Source organism: Triticum aestivum, chromosome 3A (assembly GCF_018294505.1).
Source record: "Triticum aestivum cultivar Chinese Spring chromosome 3A, IWGSC CS RefSeq v2.1, whole genome shotgun sequence".
Taxonomy (NCBI): Eukaryota; Viridiplantae; Streptophyta; class Magnoliopsida; order Poales; family Poaceae; genus Triticum; species Triticum aestivum.
In genome coordinates, this window is record NC_057800.1 from 692,419,580 (window position 1) to 692,438,663 (window position 19,084).

Below are 19,084 nucleotides of genomic sequence, written 5' to 3' on the forward strand. Positions count from 1 at the left end.
AAGGGTTACAACGGTGCAAGTTTTGACACTGATCCAGATGACTATAAGTCTCAATCTGGATACATAATGAAAGTGGGAGCAATTAGCTAGAGTAGCTCCATGCAGAGCATTGTTGACATATAAATTTGCAAAATACATATGGATCTGAATATGGCAGACCCGTTGACTAAACTTCTCTCACAAGCAAAACATGATCACACCTTAGTACTCTTTGGGTGTTAATCACATGGCGATGTGAACTAAGATTACTGACTCTAGTAAACCCTTTGAGTGTTGCTCACATGGCGATGTGAAGTATGGGTGTTAATCACATGGTGATGTGAACTATTGGTGTTAAATCACATGGCGATGTGAACTAGATTATTGACTCTAGTGCAAGTGGGAGACTGAAGGAAATATGCCCTAGAGGTAATAATAAAGTTATTATTTATTGCCTTATTTCATGATAAATGTTTATTATTCATGCTAGAATTGTATTAACCAGAAACTTAGTACATGTGTGGATACATAGACAAACAGAGTGTCACTAGTATGCCTCTACTTGACTAGCTCATTGAATCAAAGATGGTTAAGTTTCCTAGCCATAGACATGAGTTGTCATTTGCTTAACGGGATCACATCATTAGAGAATGATGTGATTGACTTGACCCATTCCATTAGCTTAGCACTTGATCGTTTAGTATATTGCTATTGCTTTCTTCATGACTTATTCATGTTCCTATGACTATGAGATTATGCAACTCCCGGATACCGTAGGAACACTTTGTGTGCTACCAAACGTCACAACGTAACTGGGTGATTATAAAGGTGCTCTACAGGTGTCTCTGATGGTACTTGTTGAGTTGGCATAGATCGAGATTAGGATTTGTCACTCCGATTGTCGGAGAGGTATCTCTGGGCCCTCTCGGTAATGCACATCACTATAAGCCTTGCAAGCAATGTGACTAATGAGTTAGTTGCGGGATGATGCATTATGGAACGAGTAAAGAGACTTGTCGGTAATGAGATTGAACTAGGTATTGAGATACCGACAATCGAATCTCGGGCAAGTAACATACTAATGACAAAGGGAACAACATATGTTGTTATGTGGTTTGACCGATAAATATCTTCATAGAATATGTGGGAACCAATATGAGCATCCAGGTTCCGCTATTGGTTGTTGACCGGAGATGAGTCTCGGTCATGTCTACATAGTTCTCGAACCCATAGGGTCCGCACGCTTAACGTTCTGTGACAATTTGTATTATGAGTTATGTGATTTGATGACCGAATTTTGTTCGGAGTCCTGTATGAGATCGGGGAGATGACGAGGAGTCTCGAAATGGTCGAGACGTAAAGATCGATATATTGAAAGGCTATATTCAGACATCGGAAAGGTTTCGAGTGATTCAAGTATTTTTCGAAGTACCGGAGAGTTACGAGAATTCGTATTAGGCCTTAATGGGCCATACGGGAAAGGAGAGAAATGCCTCAAGGGTGGCCGCGCCCCTTCCCCATGGACTGGTCCGAATTGGACTAGGGAAAGGGGGCATCCCCTTCCATTCTTCTCCTTCTCCCTTCCCTCTTTCCTATTCCATGTGGGAGGTGGAATCCTACTAGGACTAGGGAGTCCTAGTAGGACTCCACACTTTGGGCGCGCCCTATGAGGGCCGGCCTCCTCCTCCCTCCATCCTTTATATACGTGGCCAAGGGGCACCCCATAGACACACAAGTTGACCATTGATCTTTTAGCCATGTGCGGTGCCCCCCTCCACCATAATCCACCTCGGTCATATCGTCGTAGTGCTTAGGCGAAGCCCTGCGCTGGTACCTTCATCATCACCTTCATCTTCATCACATTGTCGTGCTGGTGAAGCTCTCCCTCGACACTCTACTGGATCATGAGTTCATGGGATGTCACCGAGCCGAACGTGTGCAGATTACGGAGGTGTCGTACTTTTGGTGCTAGGATCGGTCGATCGTGAAGACGTACGACTACACCAACTGCGTTGTCATAACGCTTCCGCTTACGGTCTACGAGGGTACGTAGACAACACTCTCCCTCTCGTTGCTATGCATCACCATGATCTTTCATGTGCATAGGAAATTTTTTGAAATTACTACGTTCCCCAACATCCACTACCCGCAAGAACAAATTTCTGCTCATTTGGTAGCAACGACGAAAGATACTTTCGGGGAATATCGGGTCAATGTGAAGTAGTCCGTGTACAGAAGTCGTGCACTGGGAATCCTATCATGGGGAATAACTCTCCAACTCTTGATGGAAACCTTGAAGTTGAGGACGTGTTCCTCTGCCTTCTCCAACTCCTCTTGGATACGCATCATCATCATCATCATTTCAGCATCCTCATCGTCCAAATCCGATGAGATGATGAACTCGTTGAATATGAATTCGTCAAGGTCTGAGTTCCCACGTCCATCATTCCATGACGAATCCATTGGTGACCTAGAAGTAATGACCAAAATAAAATAAAACAAACGGCTCAGAAATTTCATGAAACACACAAAAGCGCGAGGTGCATACATTTCAATATTTATGCATGAGGAACCTATTAAAATACCTGATTTGGACAAGGATATATACTTTTCGATATTTATGCATTATGCACTGGGCACTACAAGTGTTGCCGATGAAGAATTTATATGAGGTGGGAGGGTGATTGCAGAAAAATTACACCAATCACCTATTGTGGCGGTAGTAGGGGCAGGACGACTTAGGACAAACCCAGATATCAAGTTTTCAAAAAATCCTGCAAACCATGGCATGTTGAATGACACAATGAATGCTCTTTGGTGGAGCTATCAACCGCTTAATCCAGACATTAGGCGATGCTTTGAATTCTGCAATATTTTGCCCTGAAGATCGAAGTTGAAAAGGGATGAGTTAGTTCGCCTATGGATAGCGCAAGGCTTTGTAAAGAGCAACTTTGCAAAAGAGGACATGGAAGATGTAGCCAAGGGCTACATTCAATAGTTAATGTCATGCTCATTACTACAACCAGAAGTAGATGATTCCTCTGAAGAAGAATACTTTACAATTCATGATCTATTGCATAATTTATTAGCCAAGGTTGCTGGAAGTGATTGCTTCATAATTGAGAATACAATGAGCCACAAAGAAGGCTAGAAGGAAGAAGTCCCTCGAGATGTCTGACATCTTTTTGTTCGGAATTATGATGCAAAATTAATTACTGAGAAGATCCTTGGATTGGAAAATTTATGTACTCCTAGCATTGATGTTGTTGAAGAGGATAAACCAGCTGAGAGGAGAGTCATTGAGAGTATATGCAAGGGGCTGCCGAGATTGCCGATACTATCCGTTGCTTTTAGCAAGAAACATCGTCGAATCAGGAAACCCAATAAGTTCTCGATCCCAAAATCTATTACTCGGTTAAAGCACCTACACTATCTTGCTTTTATGACGGACTACTCATGCTTTGTGACTTTACCAAGCGCACTAACTAAACTTCACCTAATCCAGTTGCTAGATTTTTACAGCGGTGAAATGTTGGAATTCCCCTTTGCTGACCTTGTCAACTTGAGGCACATGTTCTAATGATACAAGGTGCAGTCCAGAAGTTGAAGCGGGGGTACTTGAGGGCCTGTGCCCTCCCATGGGGCTTCAAGAAGTTGTAATAGGTGGATACAAAGGTTCAACATACCCAGATTGGATGGTGGATAAGCAGAGTAGTGGCACGAAGAGCCTGCATAATCTTTTTCTCTCAAGATGCAGCCAACTGGGACCTAGATTTGAGGCTTTCCCTCGTCTTTATGTACTCCAGATTTATACCTGCAGCTAGGACTCCTTACCAGGCAACATGGAGCACCTCACGTTGCTCAAGGAACTGTATATCGGTAATTGCAATAATATCCTATCTCTTCCAACACTGCCCTAGTCTATTGAGGAATTGTGTCTTGATTCTTGCAACGATGAGTTCATGAAAGTCTTGTAAAACAGTCAGACGTCCAAATCGGAAAAAGCTTGAGCACATCCCCAGGAAAGTTGTTGGGTGATCCAGCAAGTAAGAATGTAATCCCTTTGCTGCCTTGTTTTCTCATTTTGTAGGTATGAAGCAGGTGGTGTTCGCAAAGGAGGAGCGGCGTGGCATCTGGCACGTCGACAACAACGGGTCTCAGCGGCATGGAGCAACGGGGCCTTGCCGGTGGGCATGTGATGACAGACGAGTGCAAGATGGTGGCATTGTCTAGCACCATGGTGGCGTCGACGGCAGCTAGACCAGGCAAAGGTATAGATGCAGCAGTACATCACTGAAGATGGATTGGTAGCAGGTGGCTGCGGCCGCCTCATACCCGACAGGCGTCCTGATTGAGGAATGCGCCGGACTGATGGGTGCCCCATACCCGGCAGGCATCCTGGTTGGGACCTCGGGCCTTGGATATTCGGTTTGGCTGCAAGGTATGTTTGGTATTAGGCCTAGACTATCAGCATCCCTAGATCATGTGGATAGGAGTAGCAATAGATGTTGCCCAGATGGTGGCTTTAGTCTGACTGTTGTATGACTTTGTAAGGTCTTGTCTGCATAATTAATAAAGTGGCTGCATGCATCGTCCAGATGCAGAGGCCAGGGGTCCTCCTCCATTTCTAAATAAAAAAATTGGATGATAAGTGGGTGAAGACCAAGAACAACCAACAACTGGAGGAACTGATCTCTCTGCTCAAAGTTGGGATGAAAGGAATCAAAATCTTAGTGACGGCTCAAACAATAGTTGCAACTACAGCTCTATGTGATGATGAACCTATTAAAATACCTGATTTGGACAAGGATTTATAATTTTTGATATTTATGCATTATGAACAGGGCACTACAAGTGCTTCCGATTAAGAATTTATATTGCAGAAAAGTTACACCAATCACCTATTGCAGCAGTAGCAGGGGCGGGACGACTTGGGACAAACCCAGATATCAAGTTTTGGAAAAATATTGTAAACCATGGCATGCTGAATGACACCATTGTCGGTGTCAAAACCGACGGATCTCGGGTAGGGGGTCCCGAACTGTGCATCTAAGGAGGATGGTAATAGGAGGCGGGGGACACGATGTTTACCCAGGTTCGGGACCTCTTGATGGAGGTAATACCCTGCGTCCTACTTGATTGATCTTGATGATATGAGTATTACAAGAGTTGATCTACGACGAGATCGTAGAGGCTAAACCCTAGAAGCTAGCCTATGGTATGATTGTTGTTGTCCTACGGACTAAACCCTCTTGTTTATATAGACACCGGGGGGCTAGGATTACACAGAGTCAGTTACAAGGAAGAAGATCTACATATCCGTATTGCCAAGCTTGTCTTCCACGCCAAGGAGAGTTCCATCCGGACACGGGACGAAGTCTTCAATCTTGTATCTTCATAGTCCAATAGTCCGGCCAAAGGATATAGTCCGGCTGTCCGGGGACCCCCTAATCCAGGACTCCCTCAATAGCCCCTGAACCAGGCTTCAACGATGATAAGTCCGGCACGCGGATTTGTCTTCGGCATTGCAAGGCGGGTTGTTCTTCCGAATACTCCATAGAAGATTTTGAACACAAGAATAGTGTCCGGCTCTGCAAAACAAGTTCCGCATACCACCATAGAGAGAATAATATTTCCACAAATCTAATCTGCTGACATGTTCAACAACATGACATCATGTCATGGCCCGGTCATTATTCGAACCGTTTTTCTCAACCAGCACTACACATATCACGAGGCGGTTTTCTTGACACGTCTTGTCGAAGCAGAGATCGTGTCCCCCTTATTACATGATTCTCATCAATACGGACGTGGGTAACCCAATCGTGCCCATTGGTATGACTCCTTGATTTTAGGCAAGTCCCAAACGGCCACGAGGTGGACGCTTGATATTCACCCTCTTTATAAAAAGGCCAAGGCCTGTCCTTTTTTCCCTCTCGTACTCAATCGAATCCTTCCCCCGCCTCGAGTTCCAACACCCAAGGCTCAGGTCAGGTGCTTCGGACCTTCAACCATGTCCGGATCCAACCTTCAAGGTCGGTGGATGCCTTCCTCTATCACAGAGGAAGACATCAAGAAGCTAAGAGAGGCCAGGTATTTGACCGTCGAAATCTCGCACAGGCTGCCTGCTCGAGGGCAGGTCATTCCCACTCCCGAACCCGGCGAGAGCGTTGTATTCATCTCTAACTTCTTCCGAGGGCTAGGCCTTTCTCTAGATCCCTTTGTCAGAGGGCTCATGTTCTATTATGGGCTGGACTTCCATGACATGGCCCCGGATTCCATCCTTCACATCTCGTCGTTCATTGTCGTGTGTGAGGCCTTCCTCCACATTACCGCACACTTCGGCCTATGGCTCAAAACTTTCAATGTGAAGCCGAAGATGATTGGGGGGTGACACGCAGAGTGCGGAGGTGCCGTAATAAGCAAAGGCATTGATGTTCCATGGCCAGAGGGTTCCTTCCGAGAGGTGTCCAGTTTATGGCAACGGGAGTGGTTTTATATCACAGCTCCCCGGAGTACCAAGTGGGTAGCCGCCTGCTACCTCTTGAGCACTGCGTTGGTTTTCCCCGAAGAGGAAGGGATGACGCAGCAAAGTAGCGTAAGTATTTTCCTCAGTTTTTGAGAAACAAGGTATCAATCTAGTAGGAGGCTACGCGCAAGTCCCTCGTACCTGCACAAAACAAATAAATCCTTGCAACCAACGCAAATAGGGGTTGTCAATCCCTATAGGGCCACTTACGAGAGTGAGATCTGATGGATATGATAAGATAGTATTTTTGGTATTTTATGATAAAGATGCAAAGTATAATAAAGGCAAAGTAAATAGCAAAGGAAATAACTAAGTAGTAGGAGATTAATATGATAAAGATAGACCCGGGGGCCATAGGTTTCACTAGTTGGTTCTCTCAAGAGCATAAGTATTCTACGTGGGTGAACAAATTACTGTTGAGCAATTGACAGAATTGAGCATAGTTATGAGAATATCTAGGTATGATCATGTATATAGGCATCACGTCCGAGACAAGTAGACCGACTCCTGCCTGCATCTACCACTATTACTCCACTCATCGACCGCTATCCAGCATGCATCTAGAGTATTATGTTAAAAACAGAGTAACGCCTTAAGCAAGGTGACATGATGTAGAGGGATAGACTCATGCAATATGAAGAAAACCCCATCTTGTTATCCTCGATGGCAACAGTACAATACGTGCCTTGCTGCCCTTACTGTCACCGGGAAAGGACACCGCAAGATTGAACCCAAAGCTAAGCACTTCTCCCATTGCAAGAAAGGTCAATCTAGTAGGCCAAACCAAACTGATAATTCGAAGAGACTTGCAAAGATAACCAATCATACATAAAATAATTCAGAGAAGATTCAAATATTATTCATAGATAGACTTGATCATAAACCCACAATTCATCGGTCTCAACAAACACACCGCAAAAAGAAGATTACATCGAATTGATCTCCACAAGAGAGGGGGAGAACATTGTATTGAGATCCAAAAAGAGAGAAGAAGCCATCTAGCTACTAACTATGGACCCGTAGGTCTGAAGTAAACTACTCACACTTCATCGGAGAGGCTATGGTGTTGATGTAGAAGCCCTCCGTGATCGATGCCCCCTCCGGCGGAGCTCCCGAACAGGCCCCAATATGGGATCTCGTGGATACATAAAGTTACGGCGATGGAATTAGGGTTTTGGCTCCTATTCTGATCGTTTGGGGGTATGTGGATATATATAGGAGGAAGGAGTACGTTGGTGGAGCAACAGGGGGGCCACGAGGGCGGAGGGCGCGCCTGGTGGGGGTGGGCGGGCCCCCCTACCTCGTGGCCTCCTGTTGTAAGTGCATCTAGTGCCACCCCTAGTTAGTTTTGGAGTATTGACGACAAACCTAGTTGAGGGACTAATGTGTTCGTGAGAATTGCAGGATAACACAGGTAGAAGTCCCTCATTGATTCGGTTTTCCTACCAGAGATGACCCCTAAAAATGTATGAAGACATTGAAGTCAATGGTGGTATGTGAAGACATTCACATTGAAGACTATGACAAGAGAAGACATCGCATGAAGACTATGGAGCGCGAAGACTTAGATCTTTCGTAGTTCTTTTTCTTCTTTGTTGAGTCATAGGAACCACCGTACTGTTAAGTGGGGTCCAAGAAAACCAGTCAGAATGACTGAAGTGATGCTTAACCAAAATCCTATGTCTTCGAGTGAAGACTATGAGAGCGAATCTTGTTCAGAGTTGGACAAGTCAGCTTTGCTTGTAGCCCAAGTAAAGTTGCCGTGTGTGTTTGAAATCTGACCGTTGGAACACGTGTCAGTTCCTTAGTGACCCAGGGTCATTTCGGACAAATCAGGTCGGGTTGCCTAGTGGCTATAAATAGCCCACCCCCTACAACCATAAATGGTTGGCTGCTCAGAGTTAAAGTACGGCTTTTGTCGTTTGAGAGCAACCCACCTCGAAGCCTTTGAGAGAGAATTCCTTGAGAGGATAAAGCCCTAACCACCCAGAGCCAAAGAGTGTTAGGCATCACTTAAGTCTTCTTGTCTGTGTGATCTGAAGACTTATTACACTTGAGGACTGTGAATCCTCCAGCCGGTTAGGCGTCGCGTTCTGAGCATCCAAGAGTCATTGTGGATTGCCGGTGAACGAAGTCTGTGAAGGTTTGGAAGTCTACCTTGAAGACTTACCAGAGTGATTGGGCGAGGACTGGGTGTCCTTAGCTCAAGGGGAATAAGGTGAAGACGAGGTCTTCTGAGTTGAATCTCAGCCTCCCTAACCAGATGTACAGTTGTCACAGCAACTGGAACTGGTCCAACAAATCATTGTCTTCAACGAGTCACTGTTTTCATCCTTCCCTTCCCTTTACTTATTGTTAGCTCGTGTGAAGTCATTGTACGATAGCATCACCGTTTGACTTCACTAAGTGATTACGTGGACTGATTGGCTTCTCAACATCTTCCTACCTGATCCTTACTACCTAGCTGCTATTTGTCATTGTGCTTTTACTTCATTGAATACATGACTATGGTTTGTCTAGTGTAGTCTACCTTCCGCTGCATGATAATAGGTTTATTTCTATCATTTGTCTTCGAAACTTACATGTTTTGAAGACTTTCCTAAAAATCACCTATTCACCCCCCTCTAGTCGATCACTAGCACTTTCAATTGGTATCAGAGCAAGGTACTCCCTTGTTCTGTGTGATTTGGTTTAACCACCTGGAGTTTTCGCTATGTCGACTGCAGGGATAATTAAAGTCTCTGCTGCGTGCCCCGTCTTCGATGGAACTGAATATCCCTACTGGAAGAATAAGATGCGCATGCATCTTGAAGCCATTGATGTCAACCTATGGTATGTCGTCAAGAACGGTGTTCCCAAGGCTGGAGAAGGTGTCACTGCCACTAATGTCAAGAAGTTTGTTCAACTGGACTCTACTACCAAGAATATCATCTATGGTCATCTGACCAAAGGACAGTATGGCCGCGTGAGTGCTTTGGAAACATCTAAGCTCGTCTGGGAATGGCTATCCAAGGTCAACGAAGGCGTATCAACCCAGAGAGATCAAAGAATCAATGTCCTTTGCAACCTCTTCAATCGCTTCAAGAGAAATGACAATGAGAATGTCCAGCTCACGTTTGATCGACTCACTGACATCACAAATGAGCTTCAAGCCCTCGGTGCTACTGAGATCACCAAGCATGAAGTCGTCAAGACACTCCTGAGATCACTTGACAGTTCGTTTAACACCCTAGCCCTGATGATTTAAGAACGTCCTGATTTCAAGACACTCGATCTGTCTGACATACTTGAGAGGCTCAACACACACGAGTTTCAGCTTTCTGAGAAAAAGAGACATCTACGGTCCCAACTATGGGCGAACTCGTGCCTTGAAGGCAAAGGCTGTCTCCTCATCTGAAGAAGAATCTGACAGCAGTTCTGATGATCCTGAAGACATTGGAAGGGAGCTTGCTATGCTTGTGAAGAAGTTCCAAAAATTCACCAAGAAGAAAGGCCTCAGAAAGTCTTCACGATCAAGCTCAAGGAATGATGAAGCTTCTGCTCATGACTACAAGAAGAGAACATGTCACAAGTGCAAGAAACCTGGCCACGACATCTCTGAATGTCCACAGTGGGACAATGAGAACAACAAGAAGAAGAAGAGCAAGGAGTATGACTCTGACGACAAGAAGAAGAAGAGATACTCAAAATCGTCTTCCAAGTCTTCCTCCAAGTCTTCATCACACAAGAAGAGCTCATCTGGCAAGGCACGTGCGTTTGTTGGCAAGGAAATGGACTCTGAGGATGAGTCCACTTCTGAGGAGGCGGAAGTGGAGTCTGAGGAGGAGTCCGATTCTGGCGTTGCAAGTCTGGCTACAACATACATTGCCAAGTCCATCTTCAACACTGAAGAAAATGACTTCATCACCGACACCGATGCAAACGACAAGGACTACTCCACTCCTTCCTACTGCTTCACTGCATGCGGTGCCAAGGTAAACACACGCACTACTCACTATCAAACATCTAGTGACGATGACTCTGATTGTGTTTCCAAACCCAACTACAAAACACTTGCTAAAATTGCAACTGAACAACAGAAAATCATGGAACACATTCAAAAACTATTAGACAAAAGCGATGATCTGTTAGACGCTGAAATGACTCGATCTCAGTCCTTAATTGAAGACATAAAAAATCTTCACGTTAAGTATGAGGAACTTGAAAGTCGTCATGAAATGCTCTCAATAGCTCATGAAAGGCTTTCCTATGATTATCTTCAAAGGAAGCAAGATCTTGAGAAATTGAGAGCGGCTCATGAAGATCTTCAAAAAGAAAACAAGTCACTTCGCGCCAAACAGATTAGTTCAGCTCAGGAAGGATTTGAACCACCATGTCTTAAATGCATTGAGCGTGATAATGCTACTTCTGTTGTTGAATGCTCTACTGCTGCTACTGTTGCAAAATCTTCAAGTGTTGATGTGGAAACTAACCCCTCTGCTGAGGACACCACTGCTATTGCTGATGAGAATGCTAGGTTGAAGACACTGCTTGAAATAGGGATGTACAAAAGTCTCAAAGGGCATCAGACACTATGCGATGTTCTAAAAAGGCAGATCCTGAACCGAAACCCTAGGAAAGAGGGTGTTGGGTTCGTAAGGAAAATGAATGCTGATGGCTCTTACTGGAAACCTGAGCAGTACCCCAAAACCACATGGGTTGCTGCAAAGGAACCTTCAGCAGATCTATCCACTCTATCTGGATTCACTTGTGCTAACCCCATTATTATTGATGAATCCTTTGATGCAAACTATAAACTGTTTAAGAATCAGAATGGTGAAGTGTTTGCCAGGTACATTGGTACTAACTGCAGGAATGGACCACCTATGAAGAAGATCTTGAAGGAAATATGCCCTAGAGGCAATAATAAAGTTATTATTTATTTCCTTATATCATGATAAATGTTTATTATTCATGCTAGAATTGTATTAACCGGAAACATAATACATGTGTTAATACATAGACAAACTTAGTGTCACTAGTATGCCTCTACTTGACTAGCTCGTTAATCAAAGATGGTTATGTTTCCTAACCATGAACAATGAGTTGTTATTTGATTAACGAGGTCACATCATTAGTTGAATGATCTGATTGACATGACCCATTCCATTAGCTTAGCACCCGATCGTTTAGTATGTTGCTATTGCTTTCTTCATGACTTATACATGTTCCTATACTATGAGATTATGCAACTCCCGTTTGCCGGAGGAACACTTTGGGTGCTACCAAACGTCACAACGTAACTGGGTGATTATAAAGGAGCATTACAGGTGTCTCCAAAGGTAGATGTTGGGTTGGCGTATTTCGAGATTAGGATTTGTCACTCCGATTGTCGGAGAGGTATCTCAGGGCCCTCTCGGTAATGCACATCACTTAAGCCTTGCAAGCATTGCAACTAAATGAGTTAGTTGCGGGATGATGTATTACAGAACGAGTAAAGAGACTTGCCGGTACCGAGGTTGAACTAGGTATTGGATACCGACGATCGAATCTCGGACAAGTAACATACCGACGACAAAGGGAACACCATATGTTGTTATGCGGTCTGACCGATAAAGATCTTCGTAGAATATGTAGGAGCCAATATGGGCATCCAGGTCCCGCTATTGGTTATTGACCGGAGACATGTCTCGGTCATTTCTACATTGTTCTCGAACCCGTAGGGTCCGCACGCTTAAGGTTACGATGACAGTTATATTATGAGTTTATGCATTTTGATGTATCGAAGGTTGTTCGGAGTCCCGGATGTGATCACGGACATGACGAGGAGTCTCGAAATGGTCGAGACATAAATATTGATATATTGGAAGCCTATGTTTGGATATCGGAAGTGTTCCGGGTGAAATCGGGATTTTACCGGAGTACCGGGAGGGTTACCGGAACCCCCCGGGAGCTATATGGGCCTTAGTGGGCTTTAGTGGAAAGGAGAAAGGGGCAGCCCAAGGTGGCTGTGCACCTCCCCCCTTCCCCTAGTCCTATTAGGGCTAGGAGAGGTGGCCGGCCCCCTCTCTCTCTCTTTCCCCCCTCAAGGAGTCCTATTCCAACTAGGATTGGGGGGGGGGGAATCCTACTCCCAGAGGGAGTAGGACTCTCCTGGCGCGTCTCCTGTGGCCGGCCAGCCTCCCCCCCTCTAGTCCTTTATATACTGATGTGGAGGCACCCTAGAACACACAAGTTGATCCACGTGATCTATTCCTTAGCCGTGTGCGGTGCCCCCAGCCACCATATTCCTCGATAATACTATAGCGGAGTTTAGGCGAAGCCCTGCTGCTGTAGTGCATCAAGATCGTCACCACGCCATCGTGCTGACGGAACTCTTCCCCGACACTTTGCTGGATCAGAGTCCGGGGATCGTCATCGAGCTGAACATGTGCTCGGACTCGGAGGTGCCGTAGTTTCGGTACTTGATCGGTTGGATCGTGAAGACGTACGACTACTTCCTCTATGTTGCGTCAACGCTTCCGCAGTCGGTCTGCGTGGGTACGTAGACAACACTCTCCCCTCTCGTTGCTATGCATCACATGATCTTGCGTGTGCGTAGGAATTTTTTTGAAATTACTACGAAACCCAATAGTGGCATCCGAGCCTAGGTTATTTATGTTGATGTTATATGCACGAGTAGAACACAAGTGAGTTGTGGGCGATATAAGTCATACTACCTACCAGCATGTCATACTTTGGTTCGGCGGCATTGTTGGACGAGACGACCCGGACCAACATTATGCGTACGCTTACGCGAGACCGGTTTCCCCGACGTGCTTTGCACACAGGTGGCTTGCGGGCGACTGTCTCTCCAACTTTAGTTGAACCAAGTATGGCTACGCCTGGTCCTTGCGAAGGTTAAAACGGAGTCTATTTAACAAACTATCGTTGTGGTTTTGATGCGTAGGTGAGATTGGTTCTTGCTTAAGCCCGTAGCAGCCACGTAAAACTTGCAACAACAAAGTAGAGGATGTCTATCTTGTTTTTGCAGGGCATGTTGTGATGTGATATGGTCAAGACATGATGGTGAATTTTATTGTATGAGATGATCATGTTTTGTAACCGAGTTATCAGCAACTGGCAGGAGCCTTATGGTTGTCGCTTTATTGTATGCAATGAAATCGCGATGTAATGCTTTACTTTATCACTAAGCAGTAGCGATAGTCGTAGAAGCACAAACTTGGCAAGGCAACAACGATGCTACGATGGAGATCAAGGTGTGACGCCGGTGACGATGGTGATCACAACGGTGCTTCGGAGATGGAGATCACAAGCACAAGATGATGATGGCCATATCATATCACTTATATTGATTGCATGTGATGTTTATCCCTTTTATGCATCTTATCTTGCTTTGATTGACGGTAGCATTATAAGATGATCTCTCTCTAAATTATCAAGAAGTGTTCTCCCTGAGTATGCACCATTGTGAAAGTTCTTCGTGCTGAGACACCACGTGATGATCGGGTGTGATAGGTTCTATGTTCAAATACAACGGGTGCAAAACAGTTGCACACGCGGAATACTCAGGTTATACTTGACGAGCCAAGCATATACAGATATGGCCTCGGAACACGGAGACCGAAAGGTCAAGCGTGAATCATATAGTAGATATGATCAACATAATGATGTTCACCGATGAAACTACTCCATCTCACGTGATGATCGGACATGGTTTAGTTGATTTGGATCACATGATCACTTAGAGGATTAGAGGGATGTCTAAGTGGGAGTTCTTAAGTAATATGATTAATTGAACTTAAATTTATCATGAACTTAGTACCTGATAGTATCTTGCGTGTTTATGTTGATTGTAGATAGATGGCTCGTGCTGTTGTTCCGTTGAATCTTAATGCGTTCCTTGAGAAAGCAAAGTTGAAAGATGATGGTAGCAATTACACGGACTGGGTCCGTAACTTGAGGATTATCCTCATTGCTGCACAGAAGAATTACGTCCTGGAAGCACCGCTGGGTGCCAGGCCTGCTGCAGGAGCAATGCCGGATGTTATGAACGTCTGGCAGAGCAAAGCTGATGACTACTCGATAGTTCAGTGTGCCATGCTTTACGGCTTAGAATCGGGACTTCAACGACGTTTTGAACGTCATGGAGCATATGAGATGTTCCAGGAGTTGAAGTTGATATTTCAAGCAAATGCCCGGATTGAGAGATATGAAGTCTCCAATAAGTTCTATAGCTGCAAGATGGAGGAGAACAGTTCTGTCAGTGAGCATATACTCAAAATGTCTGGGTATAATAATCACTTGATTCAATTGGGAGTTAATCTTCCAGATGATTGCGTCATTGACAGAATTCTCCAATCACTGCCACCAAGCTACAAGAGCTTCGTGATGAACTATAATATGCAAGGGATGAACAAGACTATTCCCGAGCTCTTCGCGATGCTGAAAGCTGCGGAGGTAGAAATCAAGAAGGAGCATCAAGTGTTGATGGTCAACAAGACCACTAGTTTCAAGAAAAAGGGCAAAGGAAAGAAGAAGGGGAACTTCAAGAAGAATGGCAAGCCAGTTGCTACTCAAGAGAAGAAACCCAAGTCTGGACCTAAGCCTGAAACTGAGTGCTTCTACTGCAAGCAGACTGGTCACTGGAAGCGGAACTGCCCCAAGTATTTGGCGGATAAGAAGGATGGCAAGGTGAACAAAGGTATATGTGATATACATGTTATTGATGTGTACCTTACTAATGCTCGCAGTAGCACCTGGGTATTTGATACTGGTTCTGTTGCTAATATTTGCAACTCGAAACAGGGGCTACGGATTAAGCGAAGATTGGCTAAGGACGAGGTGACGATGCGCGTGGGAAACGGTTCCAAAGTCGATGTGATCGCGGTCGGCACACTGCCTCTACATCTACCTTCGGGATTAATATTAGACCTAAATAATTGTTATTTGGTGCCAGCGTTGAGCATGAACATTATATCTGGATCTTGTTTAATGCGAGACGGTTATTCATTTAAATCAGAGAATAATGGTTGTTCTATTTATATGAGTAATATCTTTTATGGTCATGCACCCTTGAAGAGTGGTCTATTCTTATTGAATTTCGATAGTAGTAATACACATATTCATAATGTTGAAGCCAAAAGATGCAGAGTTGATAATGATAGTGCAACTTATTTGTGGCACTGCCATTTAGGTCATATCGGTGTAAAGCGCATGAAGAAACTCCATACTGATGGACTTCTGGAACCACTTGATTATGAATCACTTGGTACTTGCGAACCGTGCCTCATGGGCAAGATGACCAAAACACCGTTCTCCGGTACTATGGAGAGAGCAACAGATTTGTTGGAAATCATACATACAGATGTATGTGGTCCGATGAATATTGAGGCTCGTGGCGGATATCGTTATTTTCTCACCTTCACAGATGATTTAAGCAGATATGGGTATATCTACTTAATGAAACATAAGTCTGAAACATTTGAAAAGTTCAAGGAATTTCAGAGTGAAGTTGAAAATCATCGCAACAAGAAAATAAAGTTTCTACGATCTGATCGTGGAGGAGAATATCTGAGTTACGAGTTTGGTGTACATTTGAAAAATTGTGGAATAGTTTCGCAACTCACGCCACCCGGAACACCTCAGCGTAATGGTGTGTCCGAATGTTGTAATCGTACTTTACTGGATATGGTGCGATCTATGATGTCTCTTACTGATTTACCGCTATCGTTTTGGGGATACGCTCTAGAGACGGCCGCATTCACGTTAAATAGGGCACCATCAAAATCCGTTGAGACGACACCTTATGAATTGTGGTTTGGCAAGAAACCAAAGTTGTCGTTTCTAAAAGTTTGGGGCTGCGATGCTTATGTTAAAAAGCTTCAACCTGATAAGCTCGAACCCAAATCGGAGAAATGTGTCTTCATAGGATATCCAAAGGAAACTATTGGATACACCTTCTATCACAAATCCGAAGGCAAGATTTTTGTTGCTAAATTCGGAAACTTTCTAGAGAAGGAGTTTCTCTCGAAAGAAGTGAGTGGGAGGAAAGTAGAACTTGACGAGGTAACTGTACCTGCTCCCTTACTGGAAAGTAGTACATCACAGAAAACTGTTTTAGTGACACCTACAGCAGTTAGTGAGGAAGCTAATGATAATGATCACGAAACTTTAGATCAAGACACTACTGAACCACGTAGATCAACCAGAGTAAGATCCGCGCCAGAATGGTACGGTAATCCTGTTCTGGGAGTCATGCTACTAGATCATGATGAACCTACGAACTATGAAGAAGCGATGATGAGCCCAGATTCCGCAAAGTGGCTTGAAGCCATGAAATCTGAGATGGGCTCGATGTATGAGAACAAAGTATGGACTTTGGTTGACTTGCCCGATGATCGGCAAGCAATTGAGAATAAATGGATCTTCAAGAAGAAGACTGACGCTGATGGTAATGTTACTGTCTACAAAGCTCGACTTGTCGCAAAAGGTTTTCGACAAGTTCAAGGGATTGTACGATGAGACCTTCTCACCCGTAGCGATGCTTAAGTCTGTCCGAATCATGTTAGCAATTGCCGCATTTTATGATTATGAAATTTGGCAGATGGATGTCAAAACTGCATTCCTGAATGGATTTCTGGAAGAAGAGTTGTATATGATGCAACCAGAAGGTTTTGTCGATCCAAAGGGAGCTGACAAAGTGCGCAAGCTCCAGCGATCCATTTATGGACTGGTGCAAGCCTCTCGGAGTTGGAATAAACGTTTTGATAGTGTGATCAAAGCATTTGGTTATACAGACTTTTGGAGAAGCCTGTATTTACAAGAAAGTGAGTGGGAGCTCTGTAGCATTTCTGATATTATATGTGGATGACATATTATTAATTGGAAATGATATAGAATTTCTGGATAGCATAAAGGGATACTTGAATAAGAGTTTTTCAATGAAAGACCTCGGTGAAGCTGCTTACATATTAGGCATTAAGATCTATAGAGATAGATCAAGACGCTTAATTGGACTTTCACAAACAACATACCTTGACAAAAATTTGAAGAAGTTCAAAATGGATCAAGCAAAGAAAGGATTCTTGCCTGTGTTACAAGGTGTGAAATTGAGTAAGACTCAATGCCCGACCACTGCAGAAGATAGAGAGAATATGAAAGATGTTCCCTATGCATCAACGATAGGATCTATCATGTATGCAATGCTGTGTACCAGACCTGATGTGTGCCTTGCTATAAGTCTAGTAGGGAGGTACCAAAGTAATCCAGGAGTGGATCACTGGACAGCGGTCAAGAACTTCCTGAAATACCTGAAAAGGACTAAGGATATGCTTCTCGTATATGGAGGTGACAAAGAGCTCATCGTAAATGGTTACGTTGATGCAAGTTTTGACACTGATCCGGACGATTCTAAATCGCAAACTGGATACGTGTTTACATTAAACGGTGGAGCTGTCAGTTGGTGCAGTTCTAAACAAAGCGTCGTAGCGGGATCTACATGTGAAGCGGAGTACATAGCTGCTTCAGAAGCGGGAAATGAAGGAGTCTGGATCAAGGAGTTCATATCCGATCTAGGTGTCATGCCTAGTGCATCGGGTCCAATGAAAATCTTTTGTGACAATACTGGTGCAATTGCCTTGGCAAAGGAATCCAGATTTCACAAAAGAACCAAGCACATCAAGAGACGCTTCAATTCCATCCGGGATCTAGTCCAGGTGGGAGACATAGAGATTTGCAAGATACATACAGATCTGAATGTTGCAGACCCGTTGACTAAGCCTCTTCCACGAGCAAAACATGATCAGCACCAAGGCTCCATGGGTGTTAGAATCATTACTGTGTAATCTAGATTATTGACTCTAGTGCAAGTGGGAGACTAAAGGAAATATGCCCTAGAGGCAATAATAAAGTTATTATTTATTTCCTTATATCATGATAAATGTTTATTATTCATGCTAGAATTGTATTAACCGGAAACATAATACATGTGTGAATACATAGACAAACTTAGTGTCACTAGTATGCCTCTACATGACTAGCTTGTTAATCAAAGATGGTTATGTTTCCTAACCATGAACAAAGTGTTGTTATTTGATTAACGAGGTCACATCATTAGTTGAATGATCTGATTGACATGACCCATTCCATTAGCTTAGCACCCGATCGTTTAGTATGTTGCTATTGCTTTCTTCGTGACATATACATGTTCCTATGACTATGAGATTATGCAACTCCCGTTTGCCGGAGGAACACTTTGGGTGCTACCAAACGTCACAATGTAACTGGGTGATTATAAAGGAGCATTACAGGTGTCTCCAAAGGTAGATGTTGGGTTGGCGTATTTCGCGATTAGGATTTGTCACTCCGATTGTCGAAGAGGTATCTCAGGGCCCTCTCGGTAATGCACATCACTTAAGCCTTGCAAGCATTGCAACTAAATGAGTTAGTTGCGGGATGATGTATTACAGAACGAGTAAAGAGACTTGCCGGTAACGAGGTTGAACTAGGTATTGGATACCGACGATCGAATCTCGGACAAGTAACATACCGATGACAAACGGAACAACGTATGTTGTTATGCGGTCTGACCGATAA

The 19,084-nt window shown here is 44.1% G+C and overlaps 1 pseudogene; it reads left to right on the forward strand.

Annotated features, from left to right (window-relative positions):
• Nucleotides 1-3,821: 3,821 nt before the first annotated feature.
• Nucleotides 3,822-19,084, forward strand: part of LOC123057167 (putative disease resistance RPP13-like protein 1) — a 55,248-nt pseudogene continuing 39,985 nt past the window's right edge.